We start from the raw sequence: 13,732 nt of genomic DNA on the forward strand, positions 1-13,732 counted from the left end.
AGAGTGGTTAATGAGAGAAACCACCATATTTACGCGATGTAGTGACAAAACACATTCTTCATTCCTCCTCTTCTCTTCCATTAATGAGTTCCCCACTTAACAATACCTCGATTTCTTCCTTGGAAAAGCCAGAGCACACTCAGAAAGTTATCCTAAATTGTGGAATTACCTTAAAAAGGATTGTCTGTATGGCAGTGTGATCAAATTATTGAAACACGTGACTTCCATTAAAACTATTCCAATATGGAAATAGGCTCCCCAGCCCATCAGAAGTGCCGACTCCACGCTGTATGAGGCTAATTCGCAATAGGAACGTTGTCTGACTCACTCGGTTTTGTATTTTCTTTCAACAGGTGTTATATCTGTTGATATGCGCGTTCATACTTTTTAAAAAAGAGAAAAATATTTCAATATTCCAGCCGCGTGTGCGCTTTATTGGCTCGGGGCCATCCAAAGAAGGGCAACTGAGTGACGCGCGTTACGCAAAACAAAGTAAGTGAACGTGTTGTAGTGTTCGCTGCCAAGTCTGTCTCTCGAAACACGTGGTGGAAGTTTCTGCGTACTTTCCAGTTGTGCAATGAGAGGACTATATATTTAACTGAAGCGAATTACACAGAAGATAAACTCCTGCAGCGATTTTGCATAGCTCTCCGTGTCCTAAATAAGAACAAAACTTAATTTTAGTGGTAGAAGTAGGCCACACGGGAGAATGGAATGCTTTCGGCTGAATCGGTTAATTCACTAATTCCGTGACCGTTCACGAGTCTATGCCCATCGCACGTGCAGATGAATCCGTACAACGTCAGTACTTGCAACTATTGAACATCTACGATGTCACTGTTTTGTCTTACAACTAACTCCTCATACCATTCTTCGCTGTTCGTATTTTGCCATCCATTCAAAGCCATTTTAAATCCATCTTATTTATAACCAACTTTACCACGCTGTCAAAATTTCATTTTCCATCTACTCATTAAAACGTTTTTGCGTGACTGGTAAATATTTTCTATTCCTGAATGGTAAATATTTGCTTAAGCTATATTCCATTTTAAATTGTTTTCTCTAGTTTGCGATGGAAGACTGTGCACTAGTTTATTGGGGAAGGGGGAAGAACAGAACCTTCTAATTAATGAACGAATTATTCCTAATCTTTATATTTTTTAGCTATTACGAAATACTAATTATGTATGGACGTTTCTCTTGGTAAAACAACAATAATTGTTTTTCTTGTAAAAGTAAAAAAAGATGTTGATCGGTTGTAACGGGTGCAGAGAAGGACAACGAGATTGGTAAAGAGAACGAAAGGGTGGATTTACCAAATGAGGCTTCAGTTCTGCAAATTGCAGCGTCTGGAGACTAAGAATCTGCGAGATGATTGAGGTGTTTAAGGCTTTGAATGGATTGAGCAAGCTCAGTGCTGATGGCTTTCTTCCTCTTTACTGCACACATCAGCGGAACATAAAATCAAATTGAGGAAGGATTGTTGTAAGGTGGATGTTTGGAGGTTTGCCTTCAGCCAGCGGGTGGTTGATTGTTGGAACAAACTTCCATCTGTTGTGTGGAAGTGGGTAATTTGAATAAATTTAAGGACTAGACAAAATATTGAAAGGGATGGACGGGTGATGTGGGTAGTTTTCTTGCTGGTAAGTTTGCTTACTTCCATCATTTTCCACTACTAATACTAATATTAAACCGAGGCTACGGATAGTGATATACACAAGCTGATCATTTAATTGCATTTAATAACCAATCAAGTTTCCGCAAACTGAAGGCAGCTAGCAGAAAAGTGGATGACCAAGAATACGCTGAAACAGTTGTAAGTTTCCACATGTTGTCAGAGCTTGAAACTGGGTCTGTAGTTTATGATTATCACACAATTTCGTTTGATAGTTGCAAAGTGCTGTTAGTGTGAGCCGTTTTGGGAGTCGCATAATGAAAGATCTGAAAGCTGAGCAACGTTGTACCACGTTTCGATGTGGTACGAATTCTACAGAGACTGTGAAGGAAATGCCACAGGTTTATGAAGGTAAGTATTTGAAGAAAATCACAATTTTCAGGTGGCGCATTAAAGTCGGTCGAAAATCGGTGGACATAATGACTACTTTCAAAGACTTATCAAGAAATGGCTGGCTTCTGAGAGTGCTTCTATCAATGGTCCAAAGGCGAAGGAGATTATTTCTAAAAGAAGAGAGCACACCAGACCGCAGCGAGACATATTAAAATTAAGGTAGGTCCACTCCGCGAACTGATGACCAACCAAAGTGGAAAATATTAATATTACTGTTAGTTATCACAGACAACGAAGTGTAACAGCTATGGCTGCTCCAGTGAGTCTAAAACGATGATGGAACTGGTATTCAGGTCCCATTCCAGTTAAGTGGAATGAATTTCGACCAAATCCAGTCTTTCTGTGACAAATGCTCAGCTGGATCCAGTCGGCCAAGATTTTTACAATTTTCTTCTTTTTTTTTTTATGACAACGCCTCAAGCAGGAAAGTGTAAGAACCTGTAGTATTTGTACCGTGCATGGGTTGAGAAGATAAGATATTTTTTTTTGACATTAGACTTGAAATTCTGTAAGTTTTAACTTCGGGAAATAGTGTGAAGGAAGGTTGCTCCAGAAAACGAAAGTTGAAGGGATAAAAGAAGAAAAGAAAAGTTTGGCTACAAAATAATTAAGGCTACTCTCGAACTACTGAACGAAGAGTTAAAGACTCTGAGAGGTAAAAGTAAAATGAATGAGGGCGAAATTTTCATTGTTTATAAATAATGATCAGCTAGATATAGCAAACATAGTGTTAGGGTCAGGCACCACCTGTGGTTCCCCACACCCGCGCTGTTGGTGGAAAGAAAGTACCATGCAAGGGAGCATGGTATTGGATCGCCAGTGGGCGCCTTCGTAGCATAGCTGCAAGAGGAAGTCGTATCAAGTAGTCAATTCTAGTTCAATCTGATGATTTGGAAGGTAGTCCAATCCAGTGGGACATATCAAGCAGTCCAATCCAGTGTAAGTCCGATCTGATGTCTCTCTTTATTGGTTTGTTGAAGTAAGGGGACTTCAGTATTCCTATTTCGTGGTTTCAGTTCAGTGTCATGTTGAAGACAGGGGCCCACTCCTTTGAGAGTCCTTGTTCTGTTAAGTTTGTTGGAGTCCATTGACAGTTCCAGTTTGCATGTCGATGTTCAGTGGTTGAGTTTGCAGTTAGTGAGAGTCTGTTACGGGGGTCCAGGGATTGGCAATCAAGTGGAATGCTGCAGTTGTCTTGTCCATTTCTGTTCTTGAGTCATGGGACAGTCTTCCAGGATTTTTCAGTTTGGAATCCTTGGGCTTGCTGCGCCATAGTTATCTGTTCCTGATATAGTCTTTGTAGGGTACTGTTGTCACACAGCTGTGCAATTCGGTCGCCATTTAGTGTTGGGGTGTCGGCCAGAGTCGGGAGATCAGTAGTTGTTATGGAGGTGGCAGGAATCTTTGTCGTGAAAAGAGGTCGTGAGGAAATTGGGTGAATGAATGCCCTGTAGGATTCTTCTTCCTGTATTATTAGGTGTTCCTAGTTTCGGAGTAGGGAGTGGATCCTTGTGACCAGCTGGCATTGCAAGTCTTCATAGATTTCACAGACGTGTATAATGTGTAGTATTGTGTTGTGTTGTGTTCTGTTGTTATGTTATGGCATTTAGCCGCAAGGCTCCCTTGTGGCCGTGTGCGGGCACGTTAAAAAAAAAAAAAAAAAGTGGTAAAGTGAGGTAGTACAGAATGTCCGTAAGAAGAAGAAGATGCTCCTAAAACCCTACAATAACTATTATTATTTTTGGCTGGTGCAGCAAAAAACTGTGGGTTCCTTGCACTGTATGAATGATACTATATAAAGGAAGTCTATTAAAACATCTCCCATCCCCCGGGAAAAAAAAATTCCGTTTACACTTCAGGACAGACACGTCTACAGACAAAATACGAATATGAGGGATTAGTGTGGTGCCGTTTAAAAAACATAAACGAAATTTTTTCTTTGTATACTTTCCATTGCAAGAAGAAATGCGAAATTTGTTATTCCCCTTATTCGATTAATTTACGATAATAAATAAAAAAATGAAGAATATAATTTTATATCCGCAGTAAAATAGGATTCACGTTAATTATTAGGATTCTTCTAATAATTTTCACTGGGGTTCTCGGACTATCTGTGGGGGGGGGGGTTTCTCCAGCAATAATTTCACTTTGTAACAACCTATTACTTGCAGCTCCTATTTCACGGAATAAACATTTACACGCTGCAGTTAAACAGCGTTCTGATCTGAGAATACAGGTATTTGCGCAAGAATTTCGCTTTATTGGATAAGACAAACCCCATTATGGCACCAATATACTGCTTCTAAGAATGAGCTGCTCGTGTTACCTGCCCAAGAGGAAATTTTCCTTTCAGCAGAAGTTTCCATTGCGTCATCCACACGTTTTATTGCTCGCTGGTGTCTCTTAAACCTGGTGATTTGCCAAAATAAGACGAAAGTATTTTTATTCGGTTTTTTTCTGGAGGGAAGGGGCTCGATAACCGTGCAGTCCCATAAAAATCCTCTCACGCTTTTCCGTTGCTGTTGTGTCTGTTTACGAGTTTATTTCTCGTCTAATACAAGAAAGGCGCTAACAGTTTTTCCCTTATCGTTTACCTAACTATTTTGCGCATTCGCAAACCTAAATTATTGTGTTTGGGGGGGGGGGGGGTATCCGTCCTTCCGATCACATGTAACAACTCGATTCCCAGTGCACGTATTTCCATAAAATTTCATACTTAGGTCCTGTAGAAACATTTACGAAGCCATCCCACATTTCATTAAAGGGGGACCAACAGCAGTTCAGTTTTTTTTTTTTCGTAAAATTTCACGTTGTCCGTATACTTCGAAGTATATTTCGGATGTTTCGGCATTACTAGATAAGGAAATGTCCGATCGACACCAAATTTTCAGGACATGTTACGTTTTCCCCTGAGAAAGGTTTGTGGATCAATTCCGTTCCACTTTGGTGTTAGAATGCATTTATGACTCTATTAGTAATAAACGCATTCTAACTCCTACACAGGCGAGCGATTTGATCACGATATCACGTTCTAAAGTGCGGATACGATGGAAAATAACAAAAATTCAGAGATGATTAAAATTCCAAATTATCGTTTCACGACAATGCTATTTACAAGTTTATAAATGACAAAAAAATTCGACTCTTCAACAATATTTAAACTGGGATTGCAATACTCAACTGGTAAATACCATCAATCAAAGAGTCGATTAGTAATTACTAAACATTCGCTATATCAATCGAATGAATGATTTTCCATAATCTAAATAATCGATTATGCCCATCTGTATCGAGATCTTCTAGAATTGCTATTGATTAATGATTCGAATATCTCAATCAACTGTCCTCTTGACACTGCTCATCTTTTTTCAACCTATTTTTCGAAACAAAGTTCTATCCCTCCTCCCCTTTTGCCCTTCCGAATCTAATACCAATGACTGCTTCAGTAGAAAATTCTCACTACTGATAACATCCAGTAATCAGTAGTGAGAACTAAATTTTGCGGCTTAAATATTTCACAGCTTCCGTTGTTCGAACTACTTTTCTTCAAGAAAAGTAGTTCGTCTCTAGCTCCAATCCTTACAAACTCTTCAGTTACTCCAGTCTTCTTCGTGTTACCCTTCAGCGTTCAAATATGCCTATATCATCCCGATATATAAAAAAGGATGAGAAAGCTATGCCTAGTGACTACCGACCTGTTACTATACTGAATACAATTGCGAAAATTTTTGAACTCCTACTTTATAAATATCTTAGTTCCTATTTTCATCGTTTCTGATCTTAAAGCTTTCATCTTATGATCTACAATCCCCTTTACTGGATTTGCTCGATGCACTGCTTAGAAATCGTAAACTATCCGTAATAATTGGTGGTACTTCATTAACTGCGTTTACTGTTTCGCATGGTGTTTCTCAAGGCTCACCATTGGGTCAGCTCGTCTTTATTGTTTATAACTTTATACTAATGATGTGTCAACCATATTTCAGTCCGTTAATGTTGAGTGGCAACTCCATGCAGATGATATTAAACTTTACAAAGTTATTTGTTCTTCAACTGACAGCGATGAACTCCAGTCCTGCCTTGATTCCCCCTCACTCGGGCTCAATAAATATAAGTTTCTAAATCCATTAAAGCCTAAATTATGTCGCTTTCGCTCGAATTGTGCAGTTAGATCCCCTGTCTTTACTGATTATTATATTGGAAACTCTCTAATTGCAAGTACCGATACGCTCAAGGACTTGGGTGTCCTGATTCGATCTGACTTTTATCCCTCTTGCCATGTCGATCACGTAAAATCTCACACTTCTAAACTTCCTGGCTTAATTAAGCGTTTTCTTAAATTCTTGCACTTTCGAAATCGCTGTGCCTTTCACCCCATAATCTATGGGTCTTCGTGCCCTGTGGGTGAGAAGATTGTAAATAAATAAATAAATAAATAAAAAAAAGTACAGGTACCGAGGCATGAGATGGTTGAAACAGTTAATAGAAAACTGTTCACGAATTTTTATCATCAATCTTTATTATCAAAATTGCGAGGGGGATGCTCTCAGTTTTGATGATAGTGTCATGATGATAATAATAATGGTCACATTTTTTTTCAAGAAAGACCCTCTCAGCGAGTGCATTTTTCACAGATAAGAATATGGTTTGAAGTTAGCTATTGCTTCACGTTTTAAACTAGCTAGTAACATTATCAGTCAGATCTCACGGTTTCAGTTTAAAAATAAAATAATTTCTTGCTGTTCCTTAAGAATGCTTTGTTTAAATGAATTTTACTTGTAAATATGCAAGAATGCTTTACAATTTTAAGTTTTATTTTAAAATTACTAAATAATACAAAACCAGATATTCCAAGTACCGCTAGCCTTTATGACTTAAACATTTAAGTTGTTCTGCCATCTAAGTGTATTTAATGTCAGCAACACTAAAAATAAATTCGGAATACAAAAATAACACACCCTTCAAAACATTTCAGACCAATTCTTTAGTTGTAAACTTGTTAAAGTAACCCTATCAATCTGTGTGCGTGGTTAGCACAGTGCTAATAATCGCAGTCTTTCCTATAAAAAAGGCCAAAGCTAAAAAAATATCAGGGTTCGAATCCCGTCAGTAACGCGAGCAACTTTTACGAGCTTCCTTCTTTCCGTGATTCTCTTTGTGGGTCTTAATTGAGGATATCAAAGGTTGGTTTTTCTCCCAGTAACTTTGGTTTTTCATCCGAAAAATCGACCAAATGCAATTTATGGAAGTATAAGTTAGTACAATATGATTGTTCTCCCCTTTTATGGTAATCTTTCGGTTGTAACATATTTCTATTCATTTTTAAATAAGTTTGACGCTTTTTTTTTATACTTACTAATACTATGAGGACTGCACTAATACTGTATTCTGAAAATTATAAAGCTTGTTGACTCTTCGGATCGATCTCCTTCGAAGTAATCTTGATACTGTACACACCGATTGCAACGCTTCTGCAACTTCTGAAGACATTGGTGGTAGACTTCTTTTGGGATTGCCAATGGTTCCTGTATCGCGTTTTGAATAAATAAATTTCCTCAATTGTTGCAGATCTGTGACCTTTCATGGAAGCTTCGGAAACAAAACAAAAAAAAAATTACAGAATGGCGGGATGGGAGGACCAGAATAATTGAGTTCACAATCACTCTGGTCCTCCCAGAGATATTTTCATATAATTTCGCAATAATTTATTGAATTAAAAGGCTGAGTGAGTGGGGGGAAGGTGGGATTTTCATAATGCAAGGGTCAGTTCCCCGAAGCCCACTTTATCGGCTGCTTTTTCCGCTCTTATTTAGTTTTAATTTTCTACAGAGCTTTCGTTTTCGCTCGATTCTGTGCACCTTAAATTGACCATGGAAATAATCATTTTTGAATAACAAGACGGTTATTTATAAATTTAATTTTTGATCTTATTATTATTCAATAGAAGTACCGTCAAAATTAAATAAAATTTTGAAGTTTCCCATTTTTACTATTTCTTGTCTCGAAATGGAAAATTTTACGAAACTGAACGCTCATCAGGAAAATACACGCAGAGGGCAGTTAATGCGTATATCTGATATTGATATTAATATTAGTAGTAGCATATTATGCAAGAAAGCAAGCTTATACAGCATCAGCCATAAAAAAAAAAAAAACTATCCAGATCACCTGGCCAATCCCCTGCAAAGTTCGTTTCAATGATCCACCATCCGCTGGCTATAGGCAAACCTCTGCACATCTATCCTGCAACCATCCATCCTCAATTTGAATTTGTCCTCCCATGTACGTAGTCTAAATAAGAGGAATAATCCCATCAGCATTGAGCTTGCTCAGTCCATTCTAAACCTTAAACACCTCGCAGATGCTAAGTCTTCAGACGCTGCAATTTGCAGAACTGAAGCCAATTCCGAACATTCCATTGAGCCCAAAAACCTGATTGATGAATGCCAACGCGCTTGCTGTAGTGACTTTTTTGTGCGAGCAAAAGGTTAAGTCTTAATGGAATAGTTTTGGGATTAATACCACGCTCTGATTCTACGAGTTCTGTACTCATTACCGACATGTACTGCAAGGAGTTTCAGAAAGCCTTCATAAAACAGAATCAGCTATCTCAGTTTGATTTCGTGTAGAAATCTCCTCTAGTTTCTAAGTGAGAAAAATGAAAGTAAAAAAAAAAACAACAAAACAATTTTTTGGAACCGAACGTCAAAATCTGAATCCAATTTCCACTCTGTTGGTGTTACTTTCATTAGGAGACTGATTATTGCTGAAATGTCACCACAAAATAGTGAAAGATGATTGAGAAAAGGCAGATGTTCACATTTCAATTGTTAAATCAAGCTTTAACATCGTTATATTAATAGCCTGTTCACATATTCAAACTGAAAATCTCTCTCTCCTCAAGCTGAGAGAGACAGTGCAACACGAAACCCATCTGTCTTGTCTTGTCTACCTTCAAAGACAACAACCGCGTGGCGGATTACATGACCGAGGCGAAACACGGAAGGTGATAAGCGGAGACAGAACACCTTGTTTTCTCACTTATTCAGATCTTGGTCGAGGCAATGAGCTACGAAGGGCAGATAAAGATTACTCGATCTCCTTATTTGTCTTCTACGCGGCCTGTTCTATCCCGGAGGAGAGACGGGAGGAGAGGAAGAGGACAGAAATAGCCGCTCCGCCATGCTGGAAATTCTGCGCGCGCGCGAAAAGAGGTGAACCGTAGAAAGCTCACCCAGATCAAGAGCTACGTGCATCGCGCCATGCACAGCTCATTCGGAGTGGCATTCCCTTCTCTGGCGAAAGCAAAACTGTGAAGTGCTCGCGGTTCTTTCGTGTTTTCACCAGTGGACTTCGCACACCCTGCTTCGACCTTTCCGTGTGTCTTCTTCTTCTTCGCGGGAACTATCATCGCAGCGGATTGGCAGACATCTGAGCAGGTGAGTCTCCGGTAGCAACTCTTCTTCGCGCATTTCTTCACTGAGAGGAACGGGTGAGAGAGGTTGTCAGTCGGAAGAGAGGCTGCTTCATCACCCATCTGTAGGCATCCGTAGTGAATGCTGCAAAATCCTCTAGAAAGATTTGTTTCCGTGATAATACAGGTGTGTGTGTGTGTGTGTGTGTTTTCAAGCTGTCTGTCAAATAAATCTTTAGGGGTGGATAAGATCAGAACAAAACGCGACTTATTTAACTAACTCCGCTCGGTTTTAATGTTAACTTAGGCATTTCCTTTGCCTGTACCACTTAAATACATAACCGCTTAAAGTAATTATAAATGGGGGGGGGAACGTTCTCACAATGGATCCATTGCCAAATGTTGATGCCCTTTGGATGATGTCACAAAAGAATCTACGCTGTTGCGCGAACGATATCAAACGTCACATGGGCAGGCTGACCATTCATAGAACATCCAACTTAATTTATTGTTAATGAAATAGTACCAACCCGGAAATCGAATACTAAACGCCATTTCTCTATGGAGGCTTCTGTGTACTTTGGATCGATACACCATTGGTGGCAAGTGTGCTCCATTCCAACGGGAAAAAAAGGTTGGTAGGAGACAAAGGGTACTCACAGATGACTATTGCTCTGAATGGAACAGAGCCATGAATAGGAGGGCACTACGCATCTCAGTATCGAATCTCTTATTGTTTTTTAAACGAACTGTACATTGATGAATGTACAGCATGAACCAAAAAGGAAGGGAAAGTCGAACAAAATTAATGAAAAAATAGAAATATACGCAGAATGTGATAGTAGGAACACAATTTCCAATCGGTCGGATATCAAATATAAAATTAATCGCATATTGCTCTGTATAAAAACACTGTGTAATAAAAAGCAGTGAGCCCCAAGAAACATTCATATAAGTGACTAAAACAACCCACAATTTTATTTATTTACTTATTTAATTCAATAAATACCTGTTTGGCCCAACAGGTGTTTCCATTATTGTGTGACGCCAAATTTGTCCATGTTAGAACTGGATGAGTTCTGCTCCACATGGCATTTCTCTCTCGTGTCTTATACAGAGCATCTCCTAAGCTTTAGTTGAACTCCACATTGGTACACCGTGATGCAGAACGCTGTATCATCACGGTGTACCAAGAAATGAGTGTTGTGCAGTGTGCGCTGTTCTGTTCTTTAGTTGCTCCTGACCACTTTGCTAACAGGAAGCAGCGATCACCTGGAATGTGAACATGCATTTTTTTTAGGGTCCCGAGAACAATCTTACCCACTTATGTGTGTATTATCTCCATAAATTGCGTGTGTTCTCTGGTCGGTTTGCCTGTTTTACTGGAAAAAACCCGAGGTACCGGATTAAACAAAAATAAGTTGCTCTTCTCGCCTCAGAACGACTGAGAGAAAAAGTTGCTCGCGTCACTCACGGGATTCAAACCCGGGCGTTTTCCATTTCGTGTGGGATGAACGGTAATTATAACCACATCGCTACCGCGAGGAGATAAAACAAGTGCATGTTTGTGCACCTATTTTATATTGCGTAGCAAAAGCACGTGATTCTGTTACTGATAGCGTGGTCCATATTGTGAAAAAAGGGATGGTCCCTCAGTTTAATACCCTTTTCACTCGGCCATTAGATGCAATTTGCAATTCTTGGCCACATCGAATACGAATGTGTGCGCGAGGAAGTCACGTGAATTCATAGCAAACAATTTGATTTTTGTTCTTTCTATGTTTGTAATCTTCGTTTTTATTCAAATAAAAATAAATAAATTACATTTTGCTGGCTTTTTAAAATGAAAGTTAAAATCGAGCACATCTCACTACGTAAACTTCCTCGTTTATTTCTTGTAAATAATAATTAGAAAAGAAGTGCGATTACTCAGTTTTCCTGGGATTGAGCGATGGTACACACTCAACGATATTGTTGAGACGTTCCAAAAATTGGTGAAGGTATGTAATAGTAAGATATTAATCCCATACTTAGAGAGTCACAAAAAGGTAAGGTAGTTGAAGAAAAAAAAAAAAACATTGAGGGATCATTATGATCTCCAGCATGATCTCCCATCAGTGCAGAGAGAGAGAGAGAAACTATTAGGGATTTTATCTGCGATAACCTGAGACTACAATAGAGACAAAGTTGTGGCAGTGTAGTCTTTGTAACCACATTTCAGAAAGGTGGAAAGGTTTGCCCTATTATAAAGGGCAAAGAGCAACAAAATTACGTATTAGCACGATGGAGTATTCTTATAGGATTTCGGGGAAAAAAGTTAATTAGTTACTGGAACAAATTCATCGCACAGCCTTGCTAAGTGGTAAGAAATATAAATTTAAGGAAGGATTACTTTTTAGCTTATAAAATAATTAAGAAAACAATCAGCTGATAAGAACGCGTAGAAAGAACTAGAAACTTAAGAATGTTTTTAGGAGCTTCGATTTTGACCGGGGATCAAAACGTGACGAAATTTCACAATGAGGAGACAAAATTATGGAAGATTGCACGTTTAAAATGGATTATGAGCGGCAACTGTGTCCAATCCAACGTGCATGTCCTATGATCCCATGATGGAAACTTCCTGTGACTTATGCCATTCTCGACACAAAGTAACAAATAATAAAAATAGTAACTGTTCTGAACAACCACTATTTGTAGAAGATTCAATGTAATTATGTAGCAAATTAATCCGATTTCCCATTCTTTTTTATGACAAAAAAAAAACAACTTAAAACCTTTAAATAGAATTTTTTTAAAAAAAAAAAACAACCTTTTCGTTTAAATAACTTTCTAACTTTCGTCAGGACCACACATTCAAACATTTCATCTAGCCCGATCTCCTCCTCCTCCCGTGTGATAATTTACGAATTACTCTTTGACTACTTTATATTATTTGAGTATCGAAAAAATAATTTAAAGAACCGAAATAGTATTTGTAGGATGAAACTAAATACAACTCAAATTCGACATGGCATGGATTTAACCATACGTAGAATCAACGGATTTCATACTCTGATGCCAAGTGTGTATTTGAATCTACCCATCGGACTCTTTCCAGTCACAACCAAATACGGAGGATACGGAAAGGTCAGGGAATGACCACCGCATATCCCCGGAGCAATATGGCCTTAGTTGCTAATGCTCCTAAAAACCAAACAACAACAACAATCCCGGAGCAATATGGCCTTAGTTGCTAATGCTCCTAAAAACCGAATAACAAACAAACAAACAAACAAACAAACAAACAAACAAACAAACAAACGGACTCTTTCAAAACACAAAACTATGTTTCGTTTACTTATGAGGGCAGAACTAATCACGTAATTAGTTCGCCCATCATAAAAGTGAAGGCTGTGGGATTCAGTTGATTGCCAACGTTCAATGCAAATATTGGCATTAGCATTATAGTAGAGGCATATGATGCAAGAAAGCAAGCTTACACAGCATCAGCCAAAAAAAAAAAAAAAAAACACTCCCATTTCACCCCTCCATTCGTTCGAAATACCTGTCCAGCTGAGCCTTAAACTTATTTAGGCTATCAACCTCCACCACAAGGGATGGAAGTCTGTTCCACCAACCAACCACCCGCTGGCTAAAGGCAAATTTCCGCACGTCTATCCGACATCTGTCTTTCCTCAATTTGAATTTATGCCCTCTCAGGTGATTTTTCTGAGCTAGAGGAAGAATCCCATCAGCATTGAGCATGCTTAAACCATTCAAGGCTTTTTACACCTCTAAACCATTCAAGGCTTTATACACCTCTATCAGATCACCTCGTTGGTGCCTAGTCTCCAGACACTGTAATTTGCAAAACTTAAGCCTTTCTTCGTAAGAGCACCCCTTTGTTCCATTCACTAATCTTGTTGCCCTTCTCTGTACTCGTTCCAGCAGCTCTACATCCTTCTTGAAATGAGGCCTCCAGACCTGTATACAGTACTCTAGGTGTGGCCTGACCATTCCCTTGTATAAGGCAGAGGTCAGGCCTTTCTAAGGCCTGACCACTGCCTTATACAAGGGAATAATCACCTCCTTATCCCTGCTAGAAAAATTTCTGTATATCATTGACAAAACACCATGAGCTACTCTTGCAGTCCGTCTGCTCTGCTCAGAAAACTTCATATCTGCCGGCACAATTACTCCCAAGTCCTTTTCATTCTCTACCACTGTCAGTGTAGTACCTCAGAGTTGATACGTTACTCGGGGTTACT

General features: G+C 38.9%; 1 protein-coding gene across 3 annotated transcripts in view; it reads left to right on the plus strand.

Moving 5' to 3' along the window:
* The first annotated feature begins 9,296 nt into the window (after window positions 1–9,296).
* The window catches only part of sbm (L-type amino acid transporter sobremesa), a 195,680-nt gene continuing 191,244 nt past the window's right edge, over window positions 9,297–13,732 (plus strand). For 2 of the 3 annotated variants that reach the window (XM_090377498.1, XM_090377503.1), the window contains exon 1: window positions 9,299–9,507. The gene's annotated coding sequence lies outside the window, so the exon portion shown is untranslated. Of the gene's footprint in view, window positions 9,508–13,732 lie in introns of all 3 variants that reach the window. The other variant, XM_090377501.1, reaches the window with a different exon arrangement.

Source organism: Mastigoproctus giganteus, chromosome 7 (assembly GCF_048544385.1).
Source record: "Mastigoproctus giganteus isolate SK-2022 chromosome 7, ASM4854438v1, whole genome shotgun sequence".
Classification (NCBI taxonomy): domain Eukaryota; kingdom Metazoa; phylum Arthropoda; class Arachnida; order Uropygi; family Thelyphonidae; genus Mastigoproctus; species Mastigoproctus giganteus.